Raw genomic sequence first — 19243 nt, 5'->3', positions numbered from 1 at the left:
CTCTCTCCACCTCTTGCACTCTCTCTTCCTAAAATAAAGTTTAAAAAAAATTGGAAAAAAATAAAAATGACATGTACCTCTGAAGGAAAGTGGGGAGAGGTTCATGCCGATGTAGAGGTGAAGGGTGTGAGGCTGTGAGATGGGGACAAAGCCAGGAGGAGCCTTTCCAAATCCGAGAGATCTCGCCACCAAGTTGGGGGCTGACCTGTTAGCTGGCAGGGGCCCCGTCAGGGAATTTGTGAAATGGGGACATTAGATCCCTGACACCTTTGTATTGTGACATTCCCGTATCCATACATATAGCCAACATGCCTCATCAATTTTCAACGGTGACTAGTTCTCTGCATTTGATACGTGCTACATGCTTTAAATTTCTGTCGCAGAACTCCACTTTCCCCCTTGTCTTTTATATTCTGTTTAGGTTTGAATATCTATATTTATACCAACTACAGTAAAAAAAAAAGTATATAATAAAGTCATTCGACATCAAGAACAGCTTTTTATCTGCTTTGTCAGAACATCGTTTAAACAGCTACATTCTCTTAATGCACAGTAGTTAAATAAACTCCAAGATTCTTATCCTGCAATAACCCATTAAATCATCTTAAATACTGTGCCATAATGACAACTTGATGCAACCAGATGTGATATTTGGGGATTTAAAAGAAATACTTTTCTAAAGACACAGCCTCCTGATTTTACGTTCTTGAGGCCGTTTGCACAGCTGTTAAATCTCACCGTTCCCACTTTCTGTGACTGTATATCACTTCTGCTCTGCCTCACGCATGGCATTACCGAAGTGCAGACGAAATGTTCCCCAGGACATTGTGATGTGCGCAAACGAAAGGTTCCCCAGGATGTTGTGATGTGCACTTTTGAGAAATCCACGTCCACCATGATTTAGTTCTCAACATGTGATTTCCTCACTCTGGAAATGCACAAACAGGTGCCATCCCACTGCAACACGACAGCACTAATATCAGGCCTTGGAAGATGCCCCGTGATCTGGACACCTTAGTAAGTCCGCTGAGCCCCCAAAGGCAGTATTCATCATACCCAGGCTAATAGAAGGCACAACCTTGCACGGTACACAGCTGAAAAGTACAAACCCACATTGGGATTAGGAATCCCCTCCCGACAGTGTGTTTTCAACGCCATCAAAATACTAACCTGAGACCTTCCATTTCACCCCTGCAAAGAATTATTTATAGAAGGTGTAAGCTTCATCGTACTTGAAGTTTCCATGTCGCAAGGGATCAGAAGTGAACTTTTGAACTTCTGATTTTATCAGCCGGTATAAAAGTTGGCACAATTCAAAGTTGGGTATGTGATGAACCATCAAAGAGAGAGAACGCATTTGACAATGTTATACATTGTGTGCAGGGAAAGATAATGCCACCATCAAGCAGGAATCCTAGAAATTAGGTCATAACAGGCAGTACAAGTGGGCCCTAATGAACCCGGATTCATATCTGTGGTGAAATTATATGCTGGATAATGTCCTCGGAAAAGCTGCCATCTTTCAGTCTGGAAAGAAGCCCATTGCTGATACAACAAATCAATTGATAAGAAGTGTCTTTATTGCACTCAATAAAAAAACAGCAAAACCCCAAATAAACATACACGGCTCATAAAACAAATTGCTCACCTAAAATGAATTACATTCTAAGTTTTTTTTTTTTAAAGTAAATTACACAGAATATTCAGTGATGTTTCCATCCACTAAAGAGTAAGATTATAAACAGCACTAAAAGTAAATGTTTCCACGTTTCTTTTTAGTTCTGTATTTTTTTTTTTTTTTTGGGTTGTTGTTGTTCAATCTACAGGATTACCAAGAGCAAAATGTAAAAGGAAAAAAAAAGTGGTAGAAATTGCCTGTTTTGTGAAATATAGGAAAAAATATACCATCTGTGATTTAGCACAGTTCTCCATATCCCATCTGTGATCTAAGCACGGTTCTTAACAAAGGCTGAATCCATTGTAGTTCAATATGATTTTAAAGAAAGTTTTCCTAAGAAGACTACTTTTGTTAAGATGCTAGTATTTTTGGCATGGAGTTCCTTCTGAATGAAATAGTAAATAGTAAATATGATCTTCATGACTATTTAAAAAAATTTGTCATTTTTGTTGCATGCAAGGGCTTCACAGTTCTGAAAAGCTAATAAACCAGACCCACCTTCTATCACCTTATCCCCCAAAACTTGATAAATTGTTTATTTCAAATTTTTTAAAAAAATTGTTAATTTCAAATAAATTTTGAACCCTGTGTGGTGGGTTTCCATTTCTTTGTGGTTGCTTAAACCACAAAGAAAAGTCTTACCAAAACTTTATTTATTTATTTATTTTTACTGAGAGTGAAAGAGAGCACATGTGAGTGTAGGGGAGGAGGAAGGTGCAGAAGGAGAGGGAGAGAGAGTGGAATCTTAAGGCTGAGATTCCTCTGAGAATCTGAAGCTCCACACTCAGTTCGGAGCCCAATGTGGGGCTCAAACTCACAACTCTGAGATCATGGCTTGAGCTGAAATCAAGAGTCAGACACTCAACAAGTTGAGCCATCCAGGTTCCCCTATTACCAAGAACCTTGTTAGGTGGGTTTTCATGTACAAGAGCATCTAAAAGCATTGAATAATGTCATTATGCTGTTTTAATAAATGTAGTTTGGTTCAGTATTAATTAGAAAACACAATTTGCTCATCCCAATCTTTTCTTAGGATGCTACTGCTGCCTACCCACTTCCCTCCAATGAACTCATTTGGTGATATGAAGCTGCTCGTGGGCACCCCTGCCTGTCACCATCAAATAACATAAAAATAGCCTTAAAATTATTGGGACTTTTGAATGGATAATTCTATGTTGGGGGACTGTCCTGGGCATGGTAGGATGGTAAGCAGCATCCCTGACTTCTACCCACTACAACCCAGGAGGACCCCACTCCCCCAGTGTGACAACCACAGATGTCTCCAGAAATTTCCAAATGTCTTCCAGGGTGGGAGGGAATCACCTTTGGGTGAGAACCACTCATATAAAAGGAGTTGTTAAATTCTCATATTAGTAATTGTCAGAAACAATTAAGTTTTTTTTTCTCTTTTTCTTTGCAGAGTAATAGTCAATGATTTATACCTAACTTCGAATAGTGAATAAAGATGGGATGGAGACTACTGCTGATTAGAGAAAGGAAAAAAAAAGTGAGAAGTGGTTGAGGAGAAGCTAGGGCCACAAAAACAGTTTTGTAATATGTGAAAAACAGAGAGCAGACAACACCATTGTCATCCAACACAGTCCAGTTCTCCAACTACCTAGAACTGTTCTTAAATTAACCAGGCTCTCTCAAACCACCATTCCTTTCTTCATGCTGTGTCCTTGGGGTATGTGTGTCTTTGGCAGGGGGGGTGAGGTTGTCCAGCCTTCCTTGGCCTGAAAAAGTCCTCCTCATTTGGCAAAGTCCAACTCTCATGTCTTATCCATTTTTTCTTTGAGGGTCTCCCAGGTCCCACTGGTAACCTAACTTTTCTCTTTCAGTTTCCACGTGTGGACTTCTGTTAATTTCAATTTAGTGCTTTTCATATTCTGCTCCATATTTCAGTTCAGTGGGTTGATACCTGCCTCTCAAGATATTATAAACTCTCGGAAGCTAGGGTCTCATCATTGCTGTCTACAACACCTAGTCTAGGGATTATGTTTGATTGTGATTGACAGAAATCTGGCTTAAAGAAACTGAAATAGGGAACTTGTTTCCTTTCTATCATAAGAAGCCTAGAAGTAGGCAGCTGAAGCCACTGGTTCGGCAACTCGACAACAAGTCTACATCTCCAGACTTCTCTGGGTGTTTTCTTCTTGGTTGCAAGATGGCGGCATCTCAGCCAGCCTTCTGCAGAGACCAGCACACTTCCTTATCTCTTAGGTCAGAACTGACTCTCATGGTAATTCCTAAGTATAGCGGGGGTGGGGGTGGGGGAGTGGTGTTGAGTTTTATAGCCTATTGTAGAAACTGACAAAAGGAAGCAGGTTGGAATAGGTTTCAAGTTAGCTGCCCTCCCGATGGCTGACAATTCTCTCAGTGCTTGTGCAAGGCGTGCAAGGTTAGACGGTGGTCCAGCAAGAACTCTTCCTCACAAGGCCTTTGGAACAGTAAGAACAATCACCAGCATTTTAAGAAATGTAAAAAAATTTAAGAAATTTAAATTTCCTCAAGTGTGCCTTGAAGCTATAAATTAAGCCTTAATTCAACAGGTGCTTTCAAAAGAGTTAAATACATATTCATGCATCCTTATTTTTTGCTTTTTGATTCTTTATGGCACAGGGGATGGATTTGATAAAAATAATATGTAGGGGGAGGCACAGAAGTCAGAATGAGGGGACGTCCAGATGGCTCAGTCAGTGAAGGGTAGCCTTCAGCTCAGGTCATGATCTCAGGGTCCTGGGATGGAGCCCTACGTTGGGCTCCATGATCAGCGGGGAGTCTGCTGCTCCCTTTCCTTCTGCTGCTGCTCCTGCTTGGTCTCTCTCTCTCTCTCAAATAAATAAATAAAGCCTTAGGAAAAAAAAGTTGGATTGCAAGGATGTGGGGCAGAAGGAAAGCACAAGTGTGATTTTACTGTGTTGTACTGTCAGGTTCCAGGGCCAGGGGGACTTGAAAGGCAGAAAGAAATGTGGATGGCTGACATGAACTGTGTCGTCACACTGGGACTGGAATAGAGGTGTCACATGTTAAAACTTGATTTTAAGATTTATCTGTCAGATGATTTATTTTTCAGGCCCATCTGAAAACTTACATAAAGACATCTCATAACCATTTGAGATGTTGTTTGCCTTTTTTCCACCCCAGTCTTACCGTTTCCCCAAGGAGCCTATGTAAAGCCCAGAAGTAGGTGTGTTAGGCTGTCTGCTTGTATTTTTTTTTTCTCCCAAATATGGATATTGGCATATTTAACCTGTAACCACAGTGTTAGGTAGAAAACATTCATTTCATTTTCTTCAGTAACTGTGACAATTTTAACCAAGAAAGGCCACATTGTTTTCTTTTCTTTCCTTAAGTCAAACCTTTGTCTCTTCAATAGAGGCTCAGTTTGGGGTTGTGTTAAACAAAGGAGTACATTCTGTTCGGAAATTTACTAGGGCAAACCTCAGTCTCTCCCTGTCTTGGGGCTTTCCTCACAGAAGAGCTCACTAGAGGAGCATTTTCCCCCAGCAAGAGATCTGCAGATCCACATTCCCCCACCACATCTTTTCCCTAGGAATTTCTTTCACTTCGTCTGGTCTTGGGTATGATAAATGACACAGGGGTCATGGTGGCCTGAATGCAAACTCAGAGAAAGAAAAATTGGGGGGGGGGGGTTGTAGAAAGATAGTATTTCTCTTTTCTTATCTTAAATAATAAAATTATAAAAAAATAAATAAAATAAAATAATAAACTTACATCTAATTGATTCATGGGTCTTTTCTCATGAAACAGTAAACCCTATTAGGAGACAAGATGATAAATTATGGGGGAAGGATCTTTGCAAACATTTGCCATTGGCTGGTAATAATGGCAGGGAGTGCATAAGATTGATCACACCTGGCTGGCTCTCGAGTCATTGGGTCCTATCGCCTGTCATGGCAGCTATACCAAGAAACGCAAGTGTTCATGATGTTTTTATTACCTGCACTTTGTCCCTAATCATCCCAATGGACAATTAATGAGGGGACATCTATGCATTTGGCTAAACTACAGATTTATGTTTGTACTTTCTACAAGCTCCTGAGGAAAATAATTATTGTTTTGTTTGTGTAGCCTTTTTTTCTTTACTATTCACTTTTGGGTGTCCTGATACTCACTTAGATACTGTTGCTTTAAAGGAAGAATTACACTGTAGAATTTTTGGGTTTCCATTGGGAAGCAAGCTAATGTTCCTCTTATCCTTAATCTTGTTGGTTTAAAAATTATTTCAGATTGTGAAAGTGACGCAACAACATCCTAAAAAGTATGCAGAATAGGGAAAAATAAATTATTCATGGGCCTGGACAGCGGTGCAGAAGGCTGTGTGTTGTAGTGTTGATGGCAAGAGTGAAAATCAGAGAACAAACTATATGTCCATCACTAAGGAAAGAGTTACATAATAGCCATGAACATGTTAGGGAAATCAATGCTGCTATTAACAAGTAAGGTAGATATTTGTGTACTGATACAGAAAGTCTTTTTTTTTTCCAGACCAATATTTAATTGAAAAAAGAAAAATTGCAGAATAACATGAAAATGTGACAACTTATTAAATATATTATTATATTATTAAGGACACCCAATACTTATATACTTCTGTAATTATATATCTATGTTAATGCATAGAAAAAAATGTCTAGAAAGATGGTCACTACCCTGGAGAGGCTGGGAAATGGGGAAGGGTTATCACAAAAATATATTCATTTTTGTCTAAGACAAAAGAACTGTTTAAAATGAAGGAGAAAAAAAAAATTCCCGAGTCTCCTTACTCTAACAAAAGTGCTATCAGTCTTCTGTGATTTTTTCCTTCTAATCGTTTTTCATTTGTGTATATCATACACAGTTGTGCTTTGAGTGAACATAACATTTAAAACTATAATATTGTTTAAAATCAGAGAAGGATGAGAAAGAAAACCAATGTTGGGTAAATCCACCAACCACATTTAGTCCTGCTAAATTACATTTAGTAATTTAGGAATTACATGTTTAGGAAATGCTAAACATCCTTTGAGTGAAAGGCTTCTTCCCTTTCTCCATGAGCACCCTTCACCCATCCCTGTTTTTCCCTCCTAATTTTCAAAACACTACCAAAATTTCCAGAGGATTTCTAAGACTTCTTTTTAGGAAAAGAAATAAAAGCATATATACCAAGGTGTGTAAATAATGACCATAACTAACATTTGGTGAACATTTATCATAAAACTGTAAGACACTGTTCTAAAGCACTTTGTGACTCAACCCATTTAACCTCCACAGATCTGTGAGTTACAAGGTATGGTGGTTACCATTTTACTGAGAGGAAACTGAAGGACAGAGAAGCTAGGGAAACTGTTGACAGTTACACAGCTAGAGAGTGATGGACCCGGGATACCAATCCAGGGAATATGGCTCCCAAGTCTCCACAGGCATTTTTTACCAACCTGCCCCAATGATAATAGATCCTTAATAGTAGAAACTCATGATACTATGTTTCCATCTGAGTCTTTAAATTTTACAGGAAGGAGGTCCCACCACACCTGCTACTTTGTACCTTGCTTTTTTACCTTTGGATTTAAAAGAGGTGTTTTTGTTTGTTTGTTTGTTTTGTTTTGTTTTGTTTTTTTCATAGCTTATTCAAAAGAATCTTATTTTAATACATTGCAGAGTTGTCTATTGTAGGGATGCAACTCTATTCCTAAATGCTATAGTTCTTTGTTTTCTGTTTCTTTTTGGTGTTTTCACCTCTATTGCTTTATTTATGTTTCTCCCTCTTCTGGGGTCCATTTTGTACCTTGTGTTTTTCTAGAAAATGCTTCATGTCCCTCTCTGTTATTTCTTTCCTTTTCTGCTCTTACCTTTATTATCCTCCTTCATCTATTATGTCCGTGTATTTTATTGTTTTTCTTAAGTTCTGGAATTGGATACTTAAGTAATTCCTTTTCACTTATTTCATTATATAAGTTTTTAATGCCATGAATCGAGACACACACATTTCCCCCCCTCTGATATTCTGCTTAAAACTAAATCCATGAGTAATTTCTTGTTTAAAACTATCTAGTTGGTGGACTTTTCCCCTTCTAATTCACACTTCCATATTCCGGCCTTGCATTACTCTTGTTCTTGCCTTGCGTGTCCTGGTTGATGATGCTTGCATCTTCATATTTTACATTATTAAGGTTGATAGTCTTTACCTTGTCCTCTCCTATTTCCCATAGTAAGTTAATTGCTTATTTAAATTGCTTTATTTAGCAATTAAAATAAGCAAATAATTCCTTATTTTCATTGCTTATTTAAATAAATTCGATGCCCATACACAGTATTTTGTGTCCCAAATTTGAAACTAAACATGATCATTTTGGTTTTTATCCTTTTCGACAGAAGCAAGGGTAGTATTTTATGTATATGGTGAGGTACTTGGCAGTTGCTTCAACATTGGATGTTTAGATTTCTTCCCATTTTCCTTTCTTGCACGTTATACTGTAACGGTGCTTTTAAGGACTTATCTCCAACCCTAGATTCTGTGTTAGTTCCACAGTGAGAGAGCTCAGTAGGTGGGATTGTGAGTGAGTGGGGGTTTTGAAGCCTCTGGTAATTTGTATCTCTGGCCTCCGGCGTCCCACACTCCTGCAGGAATCGTGCTAGACTGCCCTCTTCTGGCACACACTTTAACTGCAGACAGATTTCCATCCCCACACCCCTCCTTACTTACACAGTTGGTAGCCAGACCCAAACCTGGAATTCAGTGGAAAGACCGCTCTCTTGGCAGTGAGGCCATTTCTTCTTACTTCCAGAACCTTTTTTCTTGACGTTCAGCATATTTCCTGGACTGAATCTCGAACCTTTCCCCAAACTGTCCCCGAGAGTTGAGACTGGCTGCATTTCTTTAAGAGAAACAGAGAATCCTTCCCCCCTCCCCTTGAGATAATTTTCATGTCCTTATCTGCACAAATATCTACCTGCTCTGTTTTACTTTCACGAAAAACCCTGCAAATATTTCCGTCAAGTTAGTACCCAGCAGGGGCTAACTTCAGATGTAGCATGTTACCTTTGTGCTTTAAAAAGGGCTTTCTTAACCAAAAACCAACCCATAAAGGCTTTCTTACGTAGTTTGAGTAATAAGGGCCAGCTGGGTTGGGGCTGCCTTGTTGACATGCCCATAAGTGAGGTGTGAGCACAATCTATTGCTATCAAATAACCTTTCCCTGCAATGGTATTGGACACAAGATGACCCAGACTGAGCTGATTCTCTTGTTCCCAAATCACTTCAAGCCAGTATAATGAGCCCCTCTCTGGGCCCGTCTTACTACCTTACATTCTCCACCCTGCCAATTCTATCTGCCACATATCACTTAAAATGCATCCCCCCCCCCACCCCGCCCGCACCCTGCCTCCTCCAGGCTGCCTCAGGATCTCACCTGGACTCCTGCACTGGCCTCCAACTGCTCTGCTTTCAAAGCTCCCCTTCTGGTCCCTTACTTGGCACAGCAGTCTGGGGAATTTTTCTAACATGAAAATTTTTACTTAAAAGCCTTCTGCAGCCACTACAACTCTTGTGATTAAGTTCAAATTCATTAATAGGACAGGGTTTGCTCTCTGTCCTGCCTGTAGGTTTTTGTGCATGCTCCTTCCTCTTCTGGAGCGCTCTTCTCTCCCTTCTCTGTGAGTAAACCCCCCCCATCCTTAGACCTAACCTTAGATTTTACTTCTCCAGACAAATCTTCCTGCATCTTTCAGGTTCTCTAGATTTATGGCTCCCATGGTTCCCTGTCCCACACTTGTCACATTGTATTAGTTCCAGCTGATGAGCCCCTAAGTTCTGTAAAGTCAGGGTATCTTGGTTTGGGGCATTCTATCAATTAGAAATTTCACCTGACAGTGACAAAGGGTAAGCAGAATAAGATAAAAGGATATTTTCTCCACATATCACAGTCCTGAGAAAACTACCTCAGACTTGGTGTGGGGGTTCCAGTTGCCCACTGGAGAGAGTCTCCCTCTAGTGCTGCTGTGCAACCTTAGTCTTTAGCTCTCATCCTTAAGGGTACCTCATGGTCCAATATGGCTGCCAGAGCTCTAGCCATGACAGCCATGATCCAGACAGGAAAAAAGAGGAAGGAGAGAAGGACAAAGAAGTCTGCACAGCCAGTTGTGTCCCCTTTAAAGAGCTTTCTCATAATCCTTCCTTACAATGTCTGCTTCTGTTTCATTAGTCAGACCTTATTTACATGATGATACCTAGCTACGAGGACAGTTGGGAATTAGTATTCCCCTAGGTATAATGCCACCCCAACTAAAGTTGGGGTTCTGGTACTGGGAAAGAAGATGGGACTGGGTATGTTCAAACAACCAGTAACTTCTGCTGTGGTCATCATAGTATCTCAAGGTCTAACCTTTTTGAGTTCTCAATAGATGTTCATGAAAGAATGAGTGTGCCTCACTCCAACCAAAGGAGCAGACAGCCCTGGACACAGAGGGTAAAGGAAATTAAATAGTTAGGATAGGAAATGTTATACTTAGGTCAATGAAAACCACCTCCCTTATAATGATGAGCTTGACCCATCAATAAGCAGCATGGAAACACCTGCTTCCCTGATCTGCTCTTCGCTCTGGGTCCAGCACATAGAAGCAGGTAAGTGTGGCAGAGATTCCTGGACTTGGGGCTCGAATCTAGGGTTCTAGACTTTGCTCTGTAACTAACAAGCTAGCTGGCTTTGTTCTCCTCACTTACCCTTCTAAATAATTTTCTTCAGTTGTAAATGAGGGCCTGTGCCATCTCTTCTACTCACCTGCTGTAGGGTGGAGGCAGCCCAAGAAGAGGATAAGATGATGTCTAATGGGCTAATGTGCGGACATGCTGGTCTGATCAACAGTGGGCCGGCACGCACCTGGGGTCAGCTGATTACAGCCCTGATTTCCAAGCCATGATGTACCCGCACATCACCGGGGGCTCTTGTGAAATGCACACCTGCTTCAGTAGGTCTGGAGTGATGCCTGATGTTGGTGCTCTGCCCATTGGAACTCTAGGACCAGCTCTACCTTATGGTTCTCTGGGGGTCTGGGGGAGGCTGTGGGGTGAGCAAGGAGGAACTCAACGCTTGTGATCTCTATCTGAGTGCTCCAAGGATTCTGCCTTTCCCTGGAGAGCTGCTTGTCTTTGTCCTTTCTTGTCCAGCACATTCCCTACCCCAATGGAGCCTGTGTTCCCTAGTGAACCAGCCTGTGTCCTCTGGGGAATCTTTGGGAGTGTGGCCTTGACCTTCTTCGTGCCTTTGCTTTGTGTCTTTGCTTTGCTGGGTCAAGTGGTGTCCAGACCACCAATGAAGGCCAGATTGCGTTTTAACCCTTGTGTGGCAAAAATATCCACTTCGAACCTTAAACAAACAAACAAACAAAACACCATTCAGATAAACATAAAGTGCACAAAGCAAACAGGATGTATAAACTTGGATTTGCTGATAATCAATAAACACTCTGAGGGACTTGCTGTGAATGGCTTTGCTTTTCCTCACTGCCCTTCAACCTTTGCAAGCAGCTTACATGCAACAGAGCCCCAGGCCCAGGCAGGAAGGGCAGAAGGAGGGACTTTTGTTTGGCTAGCATCACAAAACTGGCTCAGTTTTAAAAATGATGTTAAATTTTTCAACTTTTGAAAACAATAGGTATTTACTTGAAAATAAAGGTGGGGGAGATGTGGAGGAAGGCAAGTCCCTTCTCTCTGGGTATGCACTGGTTCTCTCTCTCTCTCCCTCTGTTCCTAATGAGCACGAAAGGAAGTCATGCCCTCAATTTCTGAGCAACATCGAATACCACAGAGGCATTAGACAAATGAAGGGGGGTGTTTTCTGTTTAATCTTTGGACCGACGTGTGAAGGTGGGGACCTGTGTTATTCCCATTTTGTAGATGAGGGAACTGAGGCCGTGACCTTACTGGGTTTTGGCTGATGATTTTTTTTTAAACATGCAGTACACATAGGAATATATGTAAATTCTGACACCATATGTTATAATTATGGGGAGACTTGGCTTAAGCACTAGCATTCTGGGGTGCACTAGAGTGACTCCCAACTCAAAATAGGAAAATCAAATGTGGCCTGTCAGAGGAAACACCGAACAGGAATGGGCTAAGTGAAGGGAGTGAGTAGGAAGGGCTCAGCTTCCAGGCATTACGGTGCACCCCTTGGCTATAAATTCTTTGCAGGAGGTGAGAGGGACATCCACTTCTCTTTGCATTCTTCATAATAGGCACGCAAAATAGGTGTGTTGACCATAATAGCAATATAATCTTCCAGAAACCAAATCTAGGGCCATCACTAGCCTCAACAGTTACTTGTCCGAATTATAAAAAGATGATCCCTCTGGGGGTAGGGCACAAGAACAAGGCACCCTCCCTAGAACTAGACCCTGCTCTAAAGCCTATGGCTTTGGGCTTGGCCCCCACTTGCCTTAGGTATCGTGTTCAGTGCACCCTCTGCACCATACTACCCATCAGAAGTCCTTGGTCATGAGCTCCAGGCTCCTGGTCCTTGGCCCCTGAACACCGTAACCCCATCTCCCCATCCCTGACACTGGGGAGGAGTAGCAAGTGTGGGTCCCATTGGCATGGAGGCATAATGATGAACACCAGATTCTTTTCAAGACTGGATTTTGATGGCAGCAACAGTGTCCCAAGGGCCTGGAGGGAGTGGGTTGGAAGCAGTTCTGTGGATAAAACACACAAGTTGAGATACCCAGAGACAGGCCTCTCTTCTTTCTAGAGATTCTCAGAGTGGCCTTGCTTAAACATGCCCTTTCTTGTACCTTGAAAATAACTTCAGGGAAAATAATTTTATTTGTCCCTCATTATTTTTATGTGACTAATAAATCACATATAATTCTGGCACTTCTTCCTAATAGCAATTAGAATAAACAATAAGAATCATTTCAGCTGCTTGACAATTAGGGTTCTAATGAGTGAAATGGAAGTCGTGTGATTAGGATTTGGACAATTCATTAGTTGGAAACATAAGCAGTTTAAAAAAACTAACGAAGTCTTTAGCTAAATTATTCAAAACACAATGAAAAATTGGACAGGAGGGACAGATGCCAGAAATAGGCCATATTCTTCACATTAGAAGGGGGGGAAAACATGCTGAAACAAATCCTAAAAAGGATATAAGAATCAAGAGACAGGATGGTGTGAAATCTTCCTATCGCTGAATGGTAGGAAGGCGCATTTTTCACTGTGCCAAAAGACTTCCTCACTTGGCCTGACGATATCCCCCGCTGGCTGAGTGACTGTTTCTCATTGGGCTACTAGCCTAGAGCCACCCAGCCAAGTGACCCAAATGCCTATCTCTCTACCTGTCCACCCTGCCATCTCCAAGGGCCAAGGAGAACCTGAGGGGACATTTTAGAAATGGCAGAAATCAACACAGGAAATACGGAACTGGAGGTCTTCTATATCTCGTCTCCTCCTTCCTTTTAAAGGGAGCATAATTTCCTATAGTAAAATGCACAAATTTTACCCAAGTGTACAATCCGCGAATAGGGGCACATACGTGCCCACCTGTGTAGCTACCACTCAAACCAAGAACTAGAACACATCCGTTATCCCAGAAACGTCCACATGCCCCCCTCCAAGGGATCAGCACCCAGAGGCAACCGTTGACCCGCTCTCACTCTAGGAAAGCTGGCTTGTTGTAGAACTTCATATAAATGGAATCCTAAGAGTATTCAGTGTTTGGTATCTAGCACATAAAGCCATGCTGTGGCACATATCAGCAGATCGGCCCTTTTGATTGCTGTGAACGATTGCGGGCGTATGAATATACCACAATTTGTTCATCCATTCTGCTGCTGATAGACACTTGGATTATTTCCAGTTTGGGGCGATGCTGAATGAAGCTGCTCGGAGCATTCTCGCGGCACACGTTTTGTGGCCATCAACACTCCTCCCTAATAGGGAAATTCCTGGGTCAGAGGGCAGGCTCTGTTTAATTTCACTAGAAAGTGCTGTATGATTTTTTAAAATCTCGATATATATATATTTTTAATCTTTTTACATGAGCACTTCCTAAATGTTAATTGTTCAACTCAGACTTTACCCACAGGCGAGAGTCACAAAATTTAGAGCAATTTTCGTATCTTTGCGTTCCCTGGTGAGCGGTTCTTCACATCTCATTGTAACTAAGGAAAAACCAGTAAGTCCTTCAGAGTCTTGTGTTCATCAGGTTTTGCTTGTACCTGCTGTGAGGGATTGACTGTTACACAATTAAAAAAAAAATGGTGTTTTACTGAGCAAATACAAAGGGGAAGGCAGAAAGAGCCCATGGGTGGGGCAGAGCCCCTCCGGTCCTGCAGGAACCCAGCACCTCCCTCCGCCTCGGGCTCCTGGATGCGCGGCGCCACCTAGCGTCGGCGGGGCTCCCTGCCGCGCTTGCTCAGCTCCTCGTTGCTTTTGGACGTTTGAAATCACCCACCCGGAGTCCTATCCTGGTGCCATCTTTTGCCAAAAATCGGAGAGGTCTTCTCACCGTCCTTGGCTTTCATCTTGCATAGTTCCTGAGCCTTCTGGAAAAGGCGCCTCAAAGCATCTGGCATCTTGATCCCCAATCCTCGCTGTGCCCTGCGGCCCTAAGCGCAGGACGACCATGGACAGCAGCCAGGGCTGCGCTAACCTGCAGGGGCCTCCCCTCCTCCCGTCCGTCCTTCCCACTGTCCCCCGCAGTCCTTCCCTCCTGGACAGCTCTCTAGGATGAAGTTTCATTTCAAAAAGTCCTCTGGGAAAGCCAGAAAAGGGAACTGTGAATACTGAGAACTTAACTTCTCTTGGAATCGGTGTGCCGGGTTGTGGGGTATTTTAAAAGGCGACAGGTTTCTAGGATCTGAAGAGACACCAGAGTATATGTGGGGTATTTTATATTTAATGTTCCAAGGCTCCTGAGGAGGGTATCATTAACCCATTTTATAAATGGGGTAAGGGAGATTCAGAGAGGTCCAGTATTTTTTCTCAGGTCACACAGCCATTCCATAAAGAACCAGATCTCAAACTCATTACTGGTTGTTTCCTTCTAGGCCAAAAGCACTTTTTATGAACCCCTCCCTCCTTCTTATTTCCTTCCCGCACCCTTTACATTTTGTCCTGCTTTCCCAGGATGCTCATAAAATGTCACTCCTCTTACTTTAGATGTCACGTGTCACATGGTGGGAAGGAACTCCAGCTGGCCCTTACAGATACTCCGTGGCTCCCAGCCAACTGTCCTGAGCCTCCTGGAGAGGCCCAGTCCAATCGTGGCTATGCCCAGATTTCCACACCCCTCCCATGTGACCGTCTGCTCTTTGCTTGTATGAAAAGGAATCTCTCTGGGATTTGAAATGTGTCAATGCTTCAGCTCCCTTTTCCCAGAAAAGGATGCTGATAGTGAGGCAAGTAGAAAATTAAAAATCCAGGGCAGGAAGGGTTCTTGACATTCATTTAGTTCACGTGCTGCAGGATACTGAGGGAGGACAGTGTCCTAGGTACTGACCCAGCATGACTCGGTGGTGTAGAGAGCAGAACCAGCATGGGTTACCATGACGTTGGCTGTCTTAGTACTGTCCCTATGTGGAGAGAAGCCTACAGGGGGTCCATGGGGAGTGGGTATAAAGACATGCACAGGCAAAAATGAAACTGGAGGGGAACAGTCACTTGTCCAAGGGGACTTGTGAATTCATAAGTACTACCGACCAGCCCGTGTAGAGATGCTCTGTGGGGGGTTGAATTGTGACCTTTGCAGCCTGCGTGCCTCTTTTGCCTTACCCTGGTCTAGACCCTGTACATTCATACCTGGAGCCAAGGAAAAGGAAATAAGCCTACAGGATGTCTAGAAACTGCTGTGTGATTGCAGGAACTGCTGTCACAAAACCCGAGACGATCATAGAGAAGATTCTTCTGGACAGTGCCTTCATTCCCCTGAGGTTTCTCCATTGGCATAGCTGGGTGTAGGCCTGGTGTCATGATTTTCATGTTCAGTAATTCTCAGAGTGCCGTTTTGAAAGAATCCAGGGAATTCATCAGCAAACATGACCTGATTTTATGAGCTCGCACTGGCCTTATCATGGTGCTGGGAGCGCAAGAAGAGCTTCAGCCGTGCTCAGAGACAGCCAGCATGGGCGGGACACGAAAAACAATTATTTTCCACTTGGCAGAATGAAGCCAAATGATAGCGCTTTTGTTTTGAACTCTCAGTAAAAGATCTCCCCTCATAGGAATCTCAAATGAGACACCTGGCCTTCCACCATTAAATTAGGGTTGCCAGATAAAGTAAATAAAAAGGGACACCCAGTGAAATTTGATTTCTGGATCACCAATCAACATTTTTTTTAGTATAAGTATGTCCCAAATGTTGCATGAGACAGATTTACTTAAAATTATTATCCTTTATCTGAAACAAATGTAACCTAGGTAACCTGTGTTTTATCCGGCCACTCTATCTGGATCCCGTATAAGGCAATTACCTGGAATGATTGCTGATATTTTTAAGAGCACATGATAGTATGATAAGGAATGGAGGGTTGTGGCTGGTGAAAGTTTTGACCCCCCTCTCTCGCGATCTATATCCAAAAAGAGAGCATTAATCTCAGTAGATCAAGTGCCTCTAATTGTGGAGGCAGGCGTGTCTCACCTAGAAAAATTCAAGCCCGGCTATATAAACTATAGCAGAACCACGTTTTTTGGCTAAAAGAGAGGGGAATGGTATAGCAACTTGTTTGTTTGGAATTTAAATGCAGTCCAGCCTCTAAGACAAGTCTTTCGTGACGTAGAGCTGTTTCCTTGATGCTTTCTTCAAGGGTTGGTGTTCAGGGCCTGTCTTTGAATGTAAATTACATTTTCGTTAAAAATAATTTGTTCTCAAGGACTGCCCAAGTGATGCGGCAGAGAGGAAGGTCCTCATGACAGATGTGATTTGGACTAGTGTCCTTGGCAATTCTACAGGACAAGGGGGGAAGCCAGGGTCTTCTTGTTGGAAGTGCTCCTAACTGTCCATCCACCCACACGTCCATCCCTCCATCCATCTGCCAAACACCTGGGTTCAGCACAGATGGAGAAGAGAGAGAAAAATGATCCAGTTATATTCTTGAAGGAGCTCAGGGTCTTTAAGGGAAGACAAGCATGTAACTAGGCAATTCTAATAAATTGTGACATTGTTTCCATAGAGGTAGGCGCAGTGGATTATGGAAATACTCAGATGAAAGATTTAATTTAGGAGTAGGAGAGGAAAGAAGAACAAATTTTCAGGAGGAACTGAGACCTTCGTAAGTCTGGAAGGGTGGGGAGGAGTTATGCGGCTAGGTGAAATATTTAGAAGATCAAGGCAAGCATCATTCCTGGGTCATTATTTGGGTAGAGACTACAGAGGGGAAAGCAGAGGGAAAAATCAAAGATGAGTCCTAGATTTCTGGCTTGGTACCTACCTCCTTAGGCTTGGACCTTCAAAGCAGTCACTTTTAGAAGTGAATCACTAAACCACAATCAATGTTGGGAAAACTTCAAAATGTTCATTCTCTGTGAGCTTGCTAGTGCTCACGGTACTCAATGAGAAAGAGTCACCTCTGCTTTCTGGAAACCAAGACACAGGAGGGCCGATCAGTGGACTGAGTTATTAAATATGCATATGTCTGATATCACCGTAAATGTCAAAGGTTTCCTTTTTTTCTTGATACTTTGGAATCCATAGTATCAGAAGTCGGGCACATCTAGGAGACCACAGGTGAAACAGAATGGATGTAGGGAAGAAGTCAGCTGTGCAGTCCTGCTGGGTATGGGGGGTGCTGCTTCTAGACAGCTGCCCAGAGAACTTGACACATCAAATCTGGCAGACTGCCCTTAAAAATTGGACTGCGTCACCGCATGGCACGCTTCAACAAAATGGGTGGTACTGAGTTCCATAGATTGTGTTTTTGGGCAAAATGTACTAGATGAGCTTACAGATTGTATTTTCCATGTCTTCATGACTAATGTTTGCAATTACTAATAGTTGGGGACAGTTCCCACTGGAACAGACGTCTTCAGTATTTTTTTAAATAAAATATTCGTCATGTAGATTCCCTGGGACTTGGTGTTTTATTAAGCCTCTCTCTCCCTCTCTCTCTCTCTCTCCCTTTCCCTTTTCAGAGGAAAGCTTTGTGTATGCACGCCTAAAAGATTTTTTTTTTTTAAGTGAGATGTGCATTCAAAGCAAAGTGGACCGGTTTCTGCTCAGAATTCAAACAAATGCCTTTTCTGGTCAAAATGATGAAAGGATCTAAAAGACAACTCTTTGATCAACTATCAGATGATACTTTTGTTCTACACCAGTGCAGCTTGCAGAATGTTTATTTGGCAATAGAAAAAAGGTCACCATTTTAAGGCAGTTCAGAAACCAAATGTTCCCATAATATGGCAGCTTTCTCGCAAAGCACCCCTTGGCTTTGCTGCTTTGGAATCCGTGCTTTGGACAAGCACAAGCTCTCTTAGATGTGTGCTGTGTGTGTGTTGGAGGGGGCGGTGGCAGTGTTTGGAGGTCTGTGAATTGCAAAAACGGAGGTCTCTGCTGCAAAGAAATTATTTATAACACAAGGTGAGTTCTTTAAATAAGAAAAGGAGGTGATGAGGGAAGAGTATCCGGGCTAGGTGCGGCATATGTAGAAACAGAACTGCGTGTGCACAGAAATTTGAATCAGGTTGTGTGTGTTCTTTTTTTTTTTTTTCTTCCCTACCCAATCCTTTCTTTTAAGCAGCATTTGCACACCCCCTCCCGCCACAGAAACCTCTCTAATTAGCTCCTGCAGAATGTGTCTCTTTACTGCCACCTGTTGTTCAGGAAAATATCAGGGCTCAGCTGGGGGCTCTGGGAGCTGGTGGGAACTCCGGAGGGCCTGCCTTGGTTTCCCCCTGGCCATCCCCCGCTGAAAGGAACCCTTGGAGGCACAGGTGACAGAGGCGACTTAAGCCACGCTCATCCAGAACCTGCAGACGCAGATGGGAAACTACGTAGTAGTTTCTTGACACCGAGCAAGCTGCGTACTTAGTTGCTAATCGTTACTGATTTAGAATCTTAAAAAGCCATGCTTCCTGTTTCAAGAGAAGGCATGGAAAGTATTTTAGAGGTGGAAATTGCCTCTTCAATCGATATCAAGGAAAAAGAAAGTGAGTGGAAGGAATCCAAGGTTGGGATTGTGCGAAACGCTATCTCAGCCTGTATGCTAATTACAAATACCAGGGAAAAGTTGAAACTAATCACAGCCGCAGGTCAAAGCCCTAGTCACCGCAAGTTAACCCAAGAGGCCCACTGTATACATTATATTTATTTTTGCTTCTCTTGGGTATAGTAAATGTGTCTGGTTTTGTTCATTAAAGCCTCAGATTGGGCTTATTTGGTTAACATCTGTTAGGACGAGGGTCTTACTCTTAATTGGTACCATCTGGAAAGGAGGGGGAAACCCACAGAGGATCATCATAATGGATTGAAGGCCCAGCCTTTTTCTATCTTGCAAAAAAACTTGTTTTTGTTTGTTAAGGTGGTATTATATACAGAAATTCATAGTACATGTGCATATGTGTGTGTATAT

At 42.4% G+C, this 19243-nt stretch overlaps 1 long non-coding RNA gene across 1 annotated transcript in view; it reads left to right on the top strand.

The window, feature by feature from the left end:
- LOC116590424 overlaps nt 1–3176 on the top strand; it is a 38380-nt gene extending 35204 nt beyond the window's left edge. Inside the window, exon 5 of the long non-coding RNA XR_004285605.1 lies at nt 3099–3176. This is a non-coding gene — a long non-coding RNA (uncharacterized LOC116590424). The remainder of the gene's footprint in view (nt 1–3098) is intronic.
- The last annotated feature ends 16067 nt before the right edge of the window (nt 3177–19243 follow it).

Source organism: Mustela erminea, chromosome 5, assembly GCF_009829155.1.
Source record: "Mustela erminea isolate mMusErm1 chromosome 5, mMusErm1.Pri, whole genome shotgun sequence".
Classification (NCBI taxonomy): domain Eukaryota; kingdom Metazoa; phylum Chordata; class Mammalia; order Carnivora; family Mustelidae; genus Mustela; species Mustela erminea.
Note: the sequence above shows the minus strand (reverse complement) of the source record. Positions and strands in the feature narration are given on the sequence as shown.